This window comes from Orycteropus afer, unplaced genomic scaffold (assembly GCF_000298275.1).
Source record: "Orycteropus afer afer isolate SDZICR_OR568_19922 unplaced genomic scaffold, OryAfe1.0 scaffold00152, whole genome shotgun sequence".
NCBI lineage: Eukaryota > Metazoa > Chordata > Mammalia > Tubulidentata > Orycteropodidae > Orycteropus > Orycteropus afer.
The window spans coordinates 7,849,752-7,865,009 of record NW_006921739.1 but is presented as its reverse complement, the minus strand read 5'-3'; the positions used below and the strand labels follow the sequence as shown (position 1 = coordinate 7,865,009).

At 40.5% G+C, this 15,258-nt stretch overlaps 1 protein-coding gene across 1 annotated transcript in view; it reads right to left on the bottom strand.

Annotated features, from left to right (window-relative positions):
- Positions 1-15,258, bottom strand: part of PKN2 (protein kinase N2) — a 245,382-nt gene that overhangs the window by 90,216 nt on the left and 139,908 nt on the right. The gene's annotated exons all lie outside the window — the stretch shown is intronic.

Sequence of the window (15,258 nt, the reverse complement as noted above, 5' to 3'; positions counted from 1 at the left end):
GGAAGAGATCTCCCTCATAATCTGGGGACTGCTGGGCAATCCTACTTCCGTAGTGATACTGCCTCGGAAACCCAAGGAGGGGTCGCTATGAGTCGGGGCTGACTCGACGGCAAATAACAACAACAGCCTATACAATTATTTTTTCAAGTAGATCAAATCAATTTGACTAATCTATTAAACAATTAAACTATACTCCCTACTTATTACCTGACTGGTTAGAGAAGGCATAATCAAATATTATACAAAATCCACTAAAGTAATTCTTTATAAACAGAACTAAGGGAAGGAGAAATACAGCACTAGTATTGAGCATAATCATGAAAGTCTTCATGTTTTGTTTTCTACTATGAGGATATTCAACCACAACAGAAAATGTATCTAAGATACAGAACGGATGTATATCAAATTGATGAGGGAAGGGCAGTAAAATCAAATAAAAAATTTAAGTCCATGGCTTCTCATAAAGCATACTAAAATGCTTCTTAAAAAAAAAAAAAAAAAAAAGCATAAGACTGTAACATAATAAAAACTTCAAAAACGACCACGTAATTACTCCAGGTAACTCATTATTATTTAAACACAATAATTCTACCGTGTAACTAAAATTCCTCATAATGAAGTTCATTATTTTGTGTTTTATCCACAAAAGGTCCATAACTTATAAAAATAAAAACTAGGCTAGGGTACTAAGACCTGGTTCAGGTGATAATGAAACTGGTAATCACTGTAAAATGGCCAATCTCCAAATTATTTAACGTCTGCTCTTCAGGGTAACCACTTCTCCCTCTGCAATAAAAGGTGGTCTGAATAACGGGTTTCAACATATATATTTCGTATTTAAGGATGATATTTGTTTAAACAATTACTAATTTACAAATGTTGTTGTTGTTATGTGTGCTTGAGTGGGACCCAACTCATAATGACCCCTCCTTGTGTTTGAACTGCCAGCCTTTTGGTTAGCAGTCAAGTGCCTTAGGCACTATGCTACTAGAGCAACATAAAACATAATTTTTACTAATTTATAAAAATATATATACCATGTTAAATACTGATGTAAAATAATAATACTTTACTTAACATTTATATATAACACCAATGACCAAAGACTGGACAAGCTGTGGGAAGACAGCAAGGATAACACATATGAAGAAAGCAAAAGGTCTTTAAAAACATGGCAAGGAAAGAAAAGACCAAAATGGATGTCAGAAGAGACTCTGAAACTTGCTCTAGAATAGAGAGAAGTTAAAGCTAATGGAAGAAAGAAATCAGTAAAAGAGCTGAACAGAAGATTTCAAATGATGGCTCCAGAAGACAAAGAAAAGTATTAGAATGAAGTGTGTAAAGACCTGGAGTTAGAGAACCAAAAGGATAGAGCACACTTGGTATTTCTCAAGCTGAAAGAACTAAAGAAAAAGCCCAAGTGCTTGAGTTGTAATATCGAGGGATTCTATGAGCAAAGTATTGAACATTGTAGGAAGCATTAAAAGAAGATAGAGGGAATAAACAAATATTGTACCAAAAAGAATTGGTTGATGGTCAACCATTTCAGAAGGCAGCATGTGATCAAGAATCAATGGTACTGAAGGAAGAAGTCCAAGCAGCACTGAAGGCACTGGTGAGAAATGAGGCTCTAGGAATTGATGGAATTACCAATTTGGATGTTTCAACAAATGGATGCAGTGCTGGAAGTGGTCACTCATCTATGCCAAGAAATTTGGAAGATACTTATCTGGCCTACCAACTGGAAGAGATCCACATTTGTCCCCATTCTTAAGAAAGGTGATTCAACAGAATGCAGAAATTACTGAACATTATCATTAGTATCACACCAAAGTAAAATTTTGCTAAAAATAAGTTTTAAATGGTAGCAGCAATACACAGACAGGGAACTGCCAGAAATTCAAGCCGGATTCAGAAGGAAACATGGAACAAGGGATATCATTGCTGATGTCAGGTGGATCCTGCCTGAAAGCAGAGAATATCAGAAAAATGTTTACCTTTGTTTTTTTGACTCCATTCTCTGGAGAATGTACTATGCTTGGTAAAGAAGAGGGTTAGTGAAAAAGAGGAAGTCCCTCAAGGAGATGGACAGACACAGTGGGTGCAACAATGCACTCAAGCATAGCAACAACTGTTGAGTGTGACACAGGGCTGGGCAGTGTTTCATTCATTATTGACTATGCAAATACAATACACTATGTGGATCATAACAAGTTACAGATAATATTGGGAAGAATGAGAATTCCAGAATACTTAATTATGATCATTAAGAATCCATACATACATTAAGAAGCAGTTGTTTGGACAGTGCAAGGGGATACTGTGTGGTTTTAAATCAGGAAAGGTGTGTGTTAGGGTTGTACCCTTTCACCATACATATTCAATCTGTATACTGACCAAATAATACGAGAAGCTGGACTATATAAAGAAGAACATGGCATTTGGATTGGAGGAAGACTCATTAACAATACGCAGATGACCTTGCTGAAAATGAAGATGACTTGAAGCACTTACTGATGAAAATCAAAGACAACAGTCTTCAGTATGGGTTACATCTCAACACAAAGAAAACAAAAATGCTCACAACTTGAACAATAAGCAGTACCATGAAAAATGGAAAAAAGATTGTAGTTGTCAAGAATTTCACTTTTCTTGGATTCATAGTCAACATCCGTGGACACAGAAGTCAAGAAATCAAACAACGAATTGCATTGGCAAATCTGCTGCCAAGACCTCTTTAAAGTGTGAAAGAGCAAAGATGAAGCCTAACATGGGCCTCACCAAAGCCATGGCATTCTCATTCACCTCATATGTTTGTGAAAGCTGGACAATGAATAAGGAAGACAAAAGAACTGATGCATTTGAATTGTGGCATTGGCAAAGAATAGTGAACATACCATGGTGTACCAGAAAAACAATCAAATCTGTCTTGGAAGAAGAACAACCAGAATGCTCTTTATAAGTCAAGATGGTGAGACTTTGTCTCTTGTACTTTGGTCATTATCAGAAGGACCATTCTCCCTGGAGAAGGATATTATTGTTGTTGTTATATGCTGTCAAGTCAGACCTGACTCATAGCAACCCCTCCTTGGGTTTCCTAGGTGGTACCACTAAAAAGTAGATTGCCCAACCTTCCTTCTGAGGAATGGCTGGTGGGTTTGAACCGCCAACCTTTTGGTTAGCAGCCAAGTGCCTTATGTTTGGTAAAGAAAAGGAGAAATGAAAAAGAGGAAAAGTCTCAGTGAGATGGACAGACACAGTGGTTTCAACAATGGGCTCAAGCATAATAACAATTGTGAGGATGGTGCAGGACTGGGCAGTATTTTGTTCTGTTGTATACTGGATCACAATGAGTCAGAACCTATTCGACAGCACCTAACAACAACGGCAATAACATACAACTTACTAGATACAAAGCCTGACCTAAGTGTTTTTACAAATATAAACTCATTAATCTGCATAAACAGCCCTGTGATGAGTATTATATCCACATTACAAATACTACTAGGGCATAAAGAGGTTAAGAAACCTGCCCAATGTTATACAGCTAGTAAATGGCAGAATCTGGATTTGAACCCAGTCAGTTCAGGCTCTGAAGTCTATCCTCTTAATTGTGCTATGCTACTGAGAGTACCATTATGCTATGCTGCCTGTTTGACATGTAAGCTGCCCTTCTTCTATAAGAGGGAGATTAAGTTTCTAGGAAGTCTTTGACTAGTAACTTTTCCCATCCCGGCTATCTTTCCACCTCATCATGACTTTAAAAATTCAATTCTATTCCAGTGACACTTACTCTGCCATGAGTGAGCTGGGCAGAATGGGCTCAAAGCCCTGACAAATTCTTAAAGACAGTTAGAAACAGATCTCATTCGTAACCCGGGGACTACCTGTATGTTGCTTAGAAATTGATCTTTTGAAGCAGCTCATTTCTAATTTGATGAATTCAGTGAACAACGAAATCTCTTGCCCTCAGATTCTGAGTTTAGCTTGAAGTACTGCTCAAAGATAGTAGCCAAATGCACTGCTTTAAATGTGCCACTCTCCTAACGTGCTGTCAATAATCCAATCTCATGCATCAGTATCCTGTAAGGGCTCATTATACCTCTTCAAGTCTCCCATTTTACAGCTTCAATCCATAACTTTTCCCATCCTGGATACTGTGCCAAATCTGCCAAACTGTAAAATTTTGGATCCTTTCCTGTTTCACTCTTTGGCCACAAGAGAACCAATTTAAAGGGCAAATAGGAGCTGTCTATAAGTTAGATGTTCGTAACCTGGGAACTTCCCAGGTATTCTTACAGAAAACTATTATGAAAGGTAGATAGGTTCTTAGATCAGGTCACAAAAGAACTACAGGTATACAGAGGAGATGTTGTGGGTTCAGTTCCAGCCCACTTCAATAAAGTGAGTATTTCAATAAAGTGAGTCACATGAATAGTTTCCCAGTGCACATGAAAGTTATTTTTACACAATACTGTACTCAATTAAGCGTGCACCAGCATTATGAAAAAGTCTAAAACACTGTGAGAATTGCCAAAATGTGACAAAGAGACACACAGTGAGCATATAATATAGGAAAAATGGTGCCAAAAGACTGCCTTGATAAGCAGGGTTGCCACAAACCTTCAAATTGTAAAAACAAAACAAAACAAAACAAAAGCATATCTGTGAAGTGCTTGAATAAATAAAATAAAACAAGGTGTGCCTGGTGCTTAAAATTGAACATATATAATATAGTACTTAGGCATGCCTGGGCTGTAATCTCAGTTTTGGCACCCATCAACCATATAACATGGATTAAGTCGCTTAACAGCTCCATGCCACATCTTCCTTGTCTGTTATATAATGGTAATAACATCTACCTCCCAAGAATACTGTGAGGATTAAATAAATAAAGTATAAAGATCTTAGAAAAGAGCATGTTGTTGTTGTTAGGTGCCATCAAGTCGTTTCCGAATCATAGCGACCCCATGCACAGCAGAACGAACCACCGCCTGATCCTGTGCCAGCTCCATGATGCTTGCTATACTTGAGCCCATTGTCCGCAGACACCGTGTCAATCCATCTCATCGAGGGCCTTCCCCTTCTTCATCGACCCGCCACTTTACCAAGCATGACATCCTTCTCCAGGTAATGGTCCATTCTGACAACATGACCAAAGTAGGTGAGACGAAGTGTGGCCATCCTCGCTTCCAAGGAGCATCTCAGCTGCACTTCCTCCAGGACAGATCTGTTAGTTCTTTTGGCAGTCCATGGTACCTTCAGCATTCTTCGCCAGCACCACAACTCAAAAGCATCAACTCTTCTTCACTCTTCCTTATTAATTGCCCAGCTCTCACATGCATACGAGGCAATTGGCAATATCATGGCTTGTGTCAGGCCCACCTTAGTCCTCAACGAGATATCCTTGCTCCTCAGCACTTGAAACAGTTCCTTCTCAGCCAACCTACCCAGTGCTACACGTCGTCTAATGTCCTGACTGCGGCTTCCATTGGCATTGATTGCAGAACCAAGCAACGTGAATTCTTTGACAATCTCAATCTTTTCTCCATTTATTGTGATGCTGCTTATTGGTCCAGATGTGAGGATTTTTGTCTTCTTTATATTGAGATGTAATCCAGATGTAACACAGACTGTGTTCCTCAATCTTCATCAGTAAGTGCCTCAAGTCATCCTCACTTTCAGAAAGCAAAGTTGTATCAGCAGCGTATCTCAGGTTGTTAATGATTCTTCTTCCAATCCTGATGCCACGTTTTTCTTCATATAGTCCAGCTTCTCGGATTATTTGCTCAGCATATAGATTGAATAAGTAGGGGGGAAAGGATGCAATCCTGACTCACTCCCTTACTGATTTTAAACCATGCAATGTCCCCTTGTTCTGTTCGAATGACAGCCTCCTAGTCAAGATACAGGTTCCTCATGAGCACAATCAAGTGTTTGGGAATTCCCATTCTTCTCAATGTTATCCATAATTTGTCATGATCCACACAATCAAATGCCTTTGCATAGTCAATAAAGCACAAGGAAACATCTTTCAGGTATTCTCTGCCTTGAGCCAAGATCCATATGACAGCAGCTATGATATCCCTCGTTCCACATTCTCTTCTGAATCCAGCTTGCACCTCTGGAAGTTCTCTGTCAATATACTGCTGCAACAGTTTTTGAATTATTTTCAGTAAGATCTTACTTACGTGCAAAATTAATGATATTGTTCTATAATTTCCACAATCTGTGGAATGACCTTTCTTTGGAATGGGTACAAATATGGATCTCTTCCAGTCAGTTGCCCAGGCAGCTGTCTTCCAAATCTCCTGGCATAACTGAGTCAGTGCCTCCAGTGGGACATCCGTCTGCTGAAATATCTCAATGGGTATTCCGTCAATTCTTAGAGCCTTGTTCTTTGCCAATTCCTACATTGCAGCTTCAACTTCCTCCTTCAATACCACTGGCTCTAGATCATATGCCATCTCCTGAAATGGATGAAGATCGACCAGGTCTTTTTGGTACAGTGACTCTGTGTATTCCTTCCATCTTCTTTTGATGTACCCTGTATCATTCAATGTTTTGCCCTTAGGATCTTTCAGTATTGCAACTCAAGGTTTAAATTTTTCCTTCAATTCTTTCAGCTTGAGAAATGCCGAGCGTGTTCTTCCTTTTTGGTTTTTTAACTCCAGGTCTTTGCACATTTCTTTATAGTAATTGGCTTTGTCTTCTCAAGCTGCTCTTTGCAATCTTTGGTTCAATTCTTTTATCTCGTCATTTCTTCCATTTGCTTTAGCTACTCTCCACTCAAGGGCAAGTTTCAGAGTCTCTTCTGTTATCCACTTTGGTCCTCTCTTCTTTCCTCGTCTTTTTAGTGTCCTCTTGCTTTCTTCATGGATGATGTTCTTGATGTCTTCCTACAATTCTTCTGGTTTTCGGTCACTGGTGTTCAATGTATCAAATCTATTGTTTAGATGATCTCTAAATTCAGGAGGGATTAGTCAAGATCATATTTTGGCTCTCTTGGGTTTTTTTCAAATGTCTTTAACTTCAAGCTGAACTTGCATATGAGCAGTTGATGGTCTGTTCCACAATCAGCTCCTGGCCTGGTTTTGGCTGAAGATATTGAGCTTTTCCACCGCCTCTTGCCACAGATGTAGTCAATCTGATTCCTGTGTGTTCCATCTGGTGAAGTCCACGTGTAGAGCTGCCATTTGTGTTGTTGAAAAAAGGTGTTTGCAATGAAAATTTGTTGGTCTTGCAAAATTCTACCATGCAAGTTCCAACATTATTTCTGTCACCAAGGCCAAATTTTCCAACTACTGGTGATTCTTCTTCGTTTCCAACTTTTGCATTCCAGTCACCAGTGATAATTAACACATCTTTATTGCAAGTTCCGTCAATTTCAGACTGCAGAAGTTGATGAAATTCCTCAATTTCCTCATCTTTGGCTTTGGTGGTTGGGGCATAAATTTGAATAAGAGTCGTATTAACGAGTCGTCCTTGTAGACAGATGGATATTATCCTATCACTGACGGCATTGTACTTCAGGACAGATCTTGAAACATGCTTTGTGAGGATGAATGCCATGCCATTCCTCTTTAAACTGTCTTTCCTGGCATAGTAGATCATATGGTGTCTGCTTCATAATGGCCAAAACCAGTCCATTTCAGCTCATTGATGCCTAGGATATCAATCTTTATGTGTTCCATTTAATTTTTGACAAATTCCAATTTTCCTAGATTCATACTTCATACATTCCATGTTCTGATTATTAATGGATGTCTGCTGCTGTTTCTCCTCAATTTGAGTAGTGCCACATCAGCAAATGGAGGGCTCAAAAGCTTTTTACTGATAATGCAGCTCTGTCCCAGTCCTACTTTGAGAGCTTTCTTAGTTAAGTGACTCATCTTCCTCCTCTGTATTGGACAGTGTCTCTGGACTATTCATAAATTTGCACAGTAATGTATCAGACAGTGTTTCTCTGCTATTTATAAGGTTTTCCCTGGCCAATTCTTTGAGAAGTGGATGGCCTCCTCCTTCCTAGTCTGTCTCAGTCTGCAAGCCAGGCTGATACCTGTGCAACAGGTGCACCCCACTGGGTTTGAAACACCAGTGGCACAGCCTCAAGACTCACAGCAACACGTCACCAGAGTAGGACAAACCAAGAGACAAGTTTGTCTCTCTTAGCTGTTAGAAACCCCTCCAACCACCCTTACCTGATCCCTTCGGCTAACTCCTTGATCTGTTCCAATCCCCTTTACCTTTTCTGTCCTCTCCCTGCTTCCCACCTCGCTGCTTGTGGGTGGTAGCCTGGTTCCCTCTCCTCATCTGGCTCCCTGCGGTTGACTCCTCGTTCTGTTCCTATCCCCTTTGCCTTTTCTGTCCTCTCCCTGCCTTCCTGCCTTGATCCTTGTGGGGCATGGTCTGGGTTCTCTGTCTCCACCTGGGTCTCTGCTGCTGACTCCTCAATCTGTTCCGGTCCCCTTTGCCTTTTCTGTCCTCTCCCTGCTTCCTGCCTCGCTGCTTGTTTTTAGGTCCCTGGAATCCAAATGAGAATGCTATCACTTTAAAATAGAAAATGGCTGCCACTTGTAAACATTAAAAAATGTCTGCGCCCTCAGTCACTTTAAATATCCAAAATGGCTGTCACATGTAAACAGTCAAAATGGCTGCGCCCTCCGGACAAACATGGTCAGTTATGACGTATGTTGTTGTTGTTGTTATGTGCTGTCGAGTCAGATCCACCTCATAGCGACCCCTCCTTGGGTTTCCGAGGCAGTATCACTACACAAGTAGATTGCCCCATCTTCCTTCCAAGGAGTGGCTGGTGTATTTGAACTGCCAGCCCTCTGGTTAGCAGTCAAGTGCCTTAGACATTACGCTACCAGAAAGGAGCTCTTTCAAATGCTGTAGAGCAAAGATATCTTTTTGAGGACTAAGGTGTGTCTGACACAAGCCATGGTATTTCCAGTTGCCTCATATGCATGTGAGAGCTGGACAACGAATAAGGAAGACTGAGGAAGAACTGATGCTTTTGAGTTGTGGTGCTGGTGAAGAATGCTGAGTGTACCATGGACTGCTAAAAGCTCTAATAAATCTGTCCTGGAGGAAGTACAGCCAGAATGCTCCTTGGAGGTGAGAATGGCCAGACTTTTTGTCACCTTCTTTGATCATGTTGTTAGAAGGGACCATTCCCCGGAGAAGGATGTGTCATGCTTGGAAAGGTGGACAGTTGACAAAGGAGGGGAAGACCCTCAATGAGATGGATTGACATAGTGGCTGCAGCGATGGGCTCAAGCATAGCAAGGATAGTGGAGCTGGTGCAGGACTGGGCAGTGTTTTGTTCTGCTGTGCATGGGGTTGCTATGAGTTGGATATGACTCGGTAACACCTAACATGGTCAGTTGATCTTTGACAAAGGGTTGAAATCCATTCAACGGGGAAGAGATAGTCTCTTTCCCAAATGGATCTGGCAAAACTGGTTATCCATTTGCAGAAAAATGAAACAAGATCAATACTTTACACCATACACAAAAAGTAATTCTGGATGGATCAAGACTTAAAATGTGAAACTTAAAACTATAAAGTTTAGCAAGGAAAACACAGAGGCAGACTTCTTGTTGTTGTTGATCCAAGTTATAGTGATGCTATGATTGAGGTGACTGAAAATACCACGGCTTGGGTTGTTGTTGTTGTTGTTATGTGCCGTTGAGTCAGACCCGACTCATAGCGACCCCCCTCCTTGGGTTTCCGAGGCAGTTATCACTACGGAAGTAGACTGCCCCATCTTCCTTCCAAGGAGTGGCTGATGGATTTGAACCGCCAGCCTTGTGATTAGCAGTCAGGTGCCTTAGGCACTATGCTACCAGAGCTCCTGATGGCTTGGGTTAGGCGCACCTTATTCTTCAAAGAGCCATCTTTGCTCTTCAGCACTTTAAACAAGTCTTTTGCAGCAGACTTGCCCAGTGCAATACATTATCAGATGTTTTACTGCTGCTTCCATTGGTATTGTTTGTGGAACCAAGTAACATGAATTACATGACAACTTCAGTATTTTCTCCATTTATTGTGATGGTGCTTATAGGTCCAGTTGTGAGGATTTTCATTTTCTTATGTTGAAATGTAATCCATACTGCAGTCTGTAGTCTTTGATCTTCATTAGTAAGTGCTTCAAGTCATCTTCACTTTCAGCAAGCAAAGCTGTGTTGTCTGCATATCACAGTTGTTAATGAGCCTTCCTCCAATCCCAATGCCACATTCTTCTTCATATAGGCCAGATTTTCAGATTATTTGCTCAGCATGCAGACTGACAGCCTCCTGGTCTATGTACAGGTTTCTGATGAGCACAATCAAGTGTTCTGGATTTCTGACTCTTCTTAATGTTATCCATAATTTGTTATGATACACACAACTGAATGCTTTTGCACAGTCAATAAAACACAAGTAAGCATCTTTTTGGTATTCTTTGCTTTCAGCCAAGATACTTCTGACATTAGCAATGATATCCCTCATTCCACATCCTCTTCTGAATCCAGCTTGCATTACTGGTAGTTCTCTGTCAATATACTGCTGCAACCGTTTTTGAATTATCTTCAGTAAGATTTTACTTGCATGTGATATTAATGATGTTAATAATGTTAATGATGGTGATGTTGTTCGAATTTCCACATACTGTGGGATCATTTTTCTTGGGAATGGGTACAAATATGGATCTTTTCCAGTCAGTTGCCCAGGCAGCTGTCTTCCAAATCTCCTGGCATAATCGAGTCAGTGCCTCCAGTGGGACATCCGTCTGTTGAAATATCTCAATGGGTATTCTGTCAATTCTTAGAGCCTTGTTCTTCGCCAATTCCTACATTGCAGCTTCGACTTCCTCCTTCAATACCATCGGCTCTAGATCATATGCCACCTCCTGAAATGGATGAAGATCGACCAGGTCTTTTTGGTACAGTGACTCTGTGTATTCCTTCCATCTTCTTTTGATGTACCCTGTATCATTCAATGTTTTGCCCTTAGGATCTTTCAATATTGCAACTTGAGGCTTAAATTTTTCCTTCAATTCTTTCAGCTTGAGAAATGCTGAGCGTGTTCTTCCCTTTTGGTTTTCTAACTCCAGGTCTTTGCACATTTCCTTATAGTAATTGGCTTTGTCTTCTCGAGCTGCTCTTTTCAATCTTTGGTTCAATTCTTTTATCTTGTCATTTCTTCCATTTGCTTTAGCTACTCTCCACTCAAGGGCAAGTTTCAGAGTCTCTTCTGTTATCCACTTTGGTCCTCTCTTCTTTCCTCGTCTTTTTAGTGACCTCTTGCTTTCTTAAGACATGGATGATGTTCTTGATGTCTTCCCTCAATTCTTCTGGTTCTCGGTCACTGGTGTTCAATGCATCAAATCTATTGTTTAGATGATCTCTAAATTCAGGAGGGATATATTCTAGGTCATATTTTGGCCCTCGTGGACTTGTTTTAATTGTCTTTAACTTCAAGTTGAACCTGCATACGAGCAGTTGATGGTCTGTTCCACAATCAGCTCCTGGCCTGGTTTTGGCTGAAGATACTGAGCTTTTCCTTCACCTCCTGCCACAGATGTAGCCAATCTGATTCCTGTGGGTTCCATCTGGTGAAGTCCATGTGTACAGCGCCGTTTGTGTTGTTGAAAAAACGTATTTGCAATGAATAAGTCGTTGGTTTTGTAAAATTCTACCAGGCAAGTTCCAGAATTATTTCTGTCACCATGGCCAAATTTTCCAACTACTGGTGATTCGTCTTTGTTTCCAACTTTTGCATTCCAGTTACCAGTGATAATTAACACATCCTGATTGCATGTTTGGTCAATTTCAGACTGTAGAAGTTGTTAAAAATCTTCCATTTCTTCATCTTTGGTGGTTGGTGCATAAATTTGAATAATAGTCGTATTAATGGGTCTTCCTTGTAGGCGTATCGATATTGTCCTATCACCGACAGCATTGTACTTCAGGACATATCTTGAAACATCCTTTGTGATGAGGAATGCCATGCCATTCCTCTTCAGTCTTTCCCGGCATAGTAGACCATATGGTTGTCTGATTAAAAATGGCCAAAACCAGTCCATTTCAGCTCACTAATGCCTAAGAAATCAATCTTTATGCGTTCCATTAAATTTTCGACAACTTCCAATTTTCCTAGATTCATACTTCGTACATTCCATGTTCCGATGATTAATGGATCTCTACAGCTATTTCTCCTCAATTTGAGTGGTGCCACATCAGCAAATGGAGGTCTCAAAAGCTTTACAATATCCATGAGTAAGGCTGGTTTTACTCTGATGATGCAGCTCTTTTGCAGTCATGTTTTGAGAGCCTTCTAACCTAAGTGACTCATCCTCCTCCTCTGTATTAGACAATGTTTCTGGACTACTCATAAAGTTGCGCAGTAATAAATCAGATAGTGTTTCTTTGCTATTGATAAGGTTTTCCCTGGCCAATCCTTTGAGAAGTGGATGACCTCTTCCTTCTTCCTAGTCTGCCTCAGTCTACAAGCTGGGCTGATACTTGTGCATCATTGCACCCCGCTGGGTTTGAAATACCAGTGGCACAGCCTCAAGACTCACAGCAACACGTCACCACAGTAGGATAAACCGACAGACAAGTTCATCTCCCTTAAATGTTTTGGAAACCTCTCCAACCTCTCCTCAGCTGGATCACTGTGGCTGACTCCTTGCTTTGTCCCAGTCTCCTTAGCCTTTTTATTCTCTTTTCTCCTGCTTTCTCGCCTTGCCGCTTGCAGGGCATGGCCTGGGTTCCCTCTCCTCACCTGGATATCTGTGGCTGACTCCTCGCTCTGTCCTGGTCCCCTAGCCTTTATACTCTCCTTTCTCCCACTTTCCTTCCTTGGTGCTTGTGGGGCGTGGCCTGGGTTACCTCTCCTCACCTGGATCCCTGCGGCTGACTCCTCCACCTACAGATTGGGAAAAAATTTTTGGCAACAACACATGTGACAAGGGAGTTACCTGTAAAACTTATAGAAACCTCCAACACCTCAACATCAAAAAGATAAATAATCCAATTAAAAAATGAGCAGAAGACATGAAAAGACACTTCACCAAAGAAGATATTAAGGTGGCCAACAAACTCATGAAGAAATGTTCATGATTATTAGGTATTAGAGAAATGCAAATTGATAAATAATCAGTTACCACTTCACCCCAGCACTAATAGCAAAGTTCAACGAGACAGAAACTAACAAATGCTGGCAAGGATGTGGAGAGATTGGGATGCTCATACACTGGTGGTGAGACTGTGAAATGATACAACCACTGTGGAAATCATATGGTGATTCCTTAAACAAGTTGGAATTAGGAATATCATTCAATTCCATTATATATATATATATATATATATATATATATATATATATATATATGTGTATATATATATATATATCCTAAAGAAGTGAGAGCCAGGACACAAACAGATATATGCACAACCATGTTCACTGCAGCACTATTCACACTAGCAAAGAGATGGTAACAATCTAAGTGCATGTCTATCAACAGAAGAATGGATAACCAAAGTATGGTATATAAACACAATGGAATACTATGCAACCCTAAAGAATAATGCAGAATCTTTGAAACACAGCATATGGTGGATGAAATTGGAGGACATTTTGCTGAGTAAAACAAGTCAATTAAGCAGGACAAATATTGTATTAGTTTACTATTGTGAAAAGTCAAGGAAAGGTTTATATATGGAAGTAAACTTCTTTAGTCAGTTACCAGAGATGGGAGGGGAAGAGAGAGAAAATTGCTAGATAGGTAGAGACAAGTACTGATTGGGGTGAAGGGAAAGGCAATATACCAAAAGTGAGTGACCAACACAATAACAGTAAGGAAAAGGAAGACAAAGAGAAGTACACAAGAGGAACAGACAACAAAGATAAACACTTTTACACGGACAATACTGTGATATCAGTGATAACAAATATTAATCTATGAGTAAATAAACGAGTTTGTTGTTGTTGTTATGTGCTGTCAAGTCAGACCCAACTCATAGCAACCCCTCCCTTGGGTTTCCGACGCGATATCACTACAGAAGTAGATTGCCCAACCTTCCTTCCGAGGAGTGGCTGGTGGGTTTGAACCACCAGCCCTCTGGTAAGCAGTCAAATGCCTTAGGCACCATGCTACCAGAGCTCTTAAATAAACGAGTAGACAGGCTGAATGATCAGGTATGTCTAGGCAAAAGGGAATATACCCATGACTGTATATAAGGTTGGCAGATGTTACTTCTACATACATATTTGTATATGTTGTAAGAATGTTCATATATGTAAAACAGCTATCAAAGGGGCAAAGTTATGATAACTTCTTAGCCATAGCCAACCACCCTGAGTGAGCCTGTAGCTGCACCTGTGGGCTCAGGAACATGGTCACAGGGGACATCAAGCTCAAGTGGCATAACATACTACACAAAAACACTGTTCTATATCCTACGTAGGTGAGTAGCGACTGAGGTCTTAAAAGCTTGTAAGTGGCAGTCTAGCTGCAACAATGGGTATCTCCTTGTCCAAAGCAAAGAAGAATGAAGAAAATGAAAGACACATGGAAACAATTAGTCCAAGGGACTAGTGGACCATGCAAACCTCAACCTATATGACCATGAGACCAGAACTAGATAGTACCCAACTACCACTGTCAACCACTTGGAAAGGGATCAATGCAGGAGATCCTGGAGAGAGTGGGAGAACAAGCAGAAAAAATCTCAAAATCATAAAAAAAAAAAAAAAAGACCAGGTTTATTGGACTGATAGAGCCTGGTGAGACCCTTTAGGCTATGACCTGTAGTTGCCCTTCAGGTCCGGAACTGAACTCACTCCTGTGGCTTCTAGCCAAAAACAGATAGGCATACAGGGTAAACATTTATATCAGGTAGATACACTCCTTAGAACAATCAATCATGGGAGAACAGAAGGGCAGTATTTGCACAGGGAGATAACTCAGGGGGCAGAAATGCATAAGAGAGATGGACACAAGGAAGAGGTAGCTACAGGGAGGAAGTAGGAAGAGAGCTGTTAACATTGTAGGGATTACAGTCAATGTCATGAAACAAAACGTGTATGAACTGCTGTATGGAAAATGCATTTGCTCTGTAAATTTTCACCCAAATCACAATAAAAACTAAAACAAAACATATCAAAATCCTATGATCAGAATTCCCAGGTGTATAGTAGAGCTGACAAGGGGCAAGGTTATGGTCATTACTTGGTCACAGCCAGCTACCCAGAGGGACCGAGTAG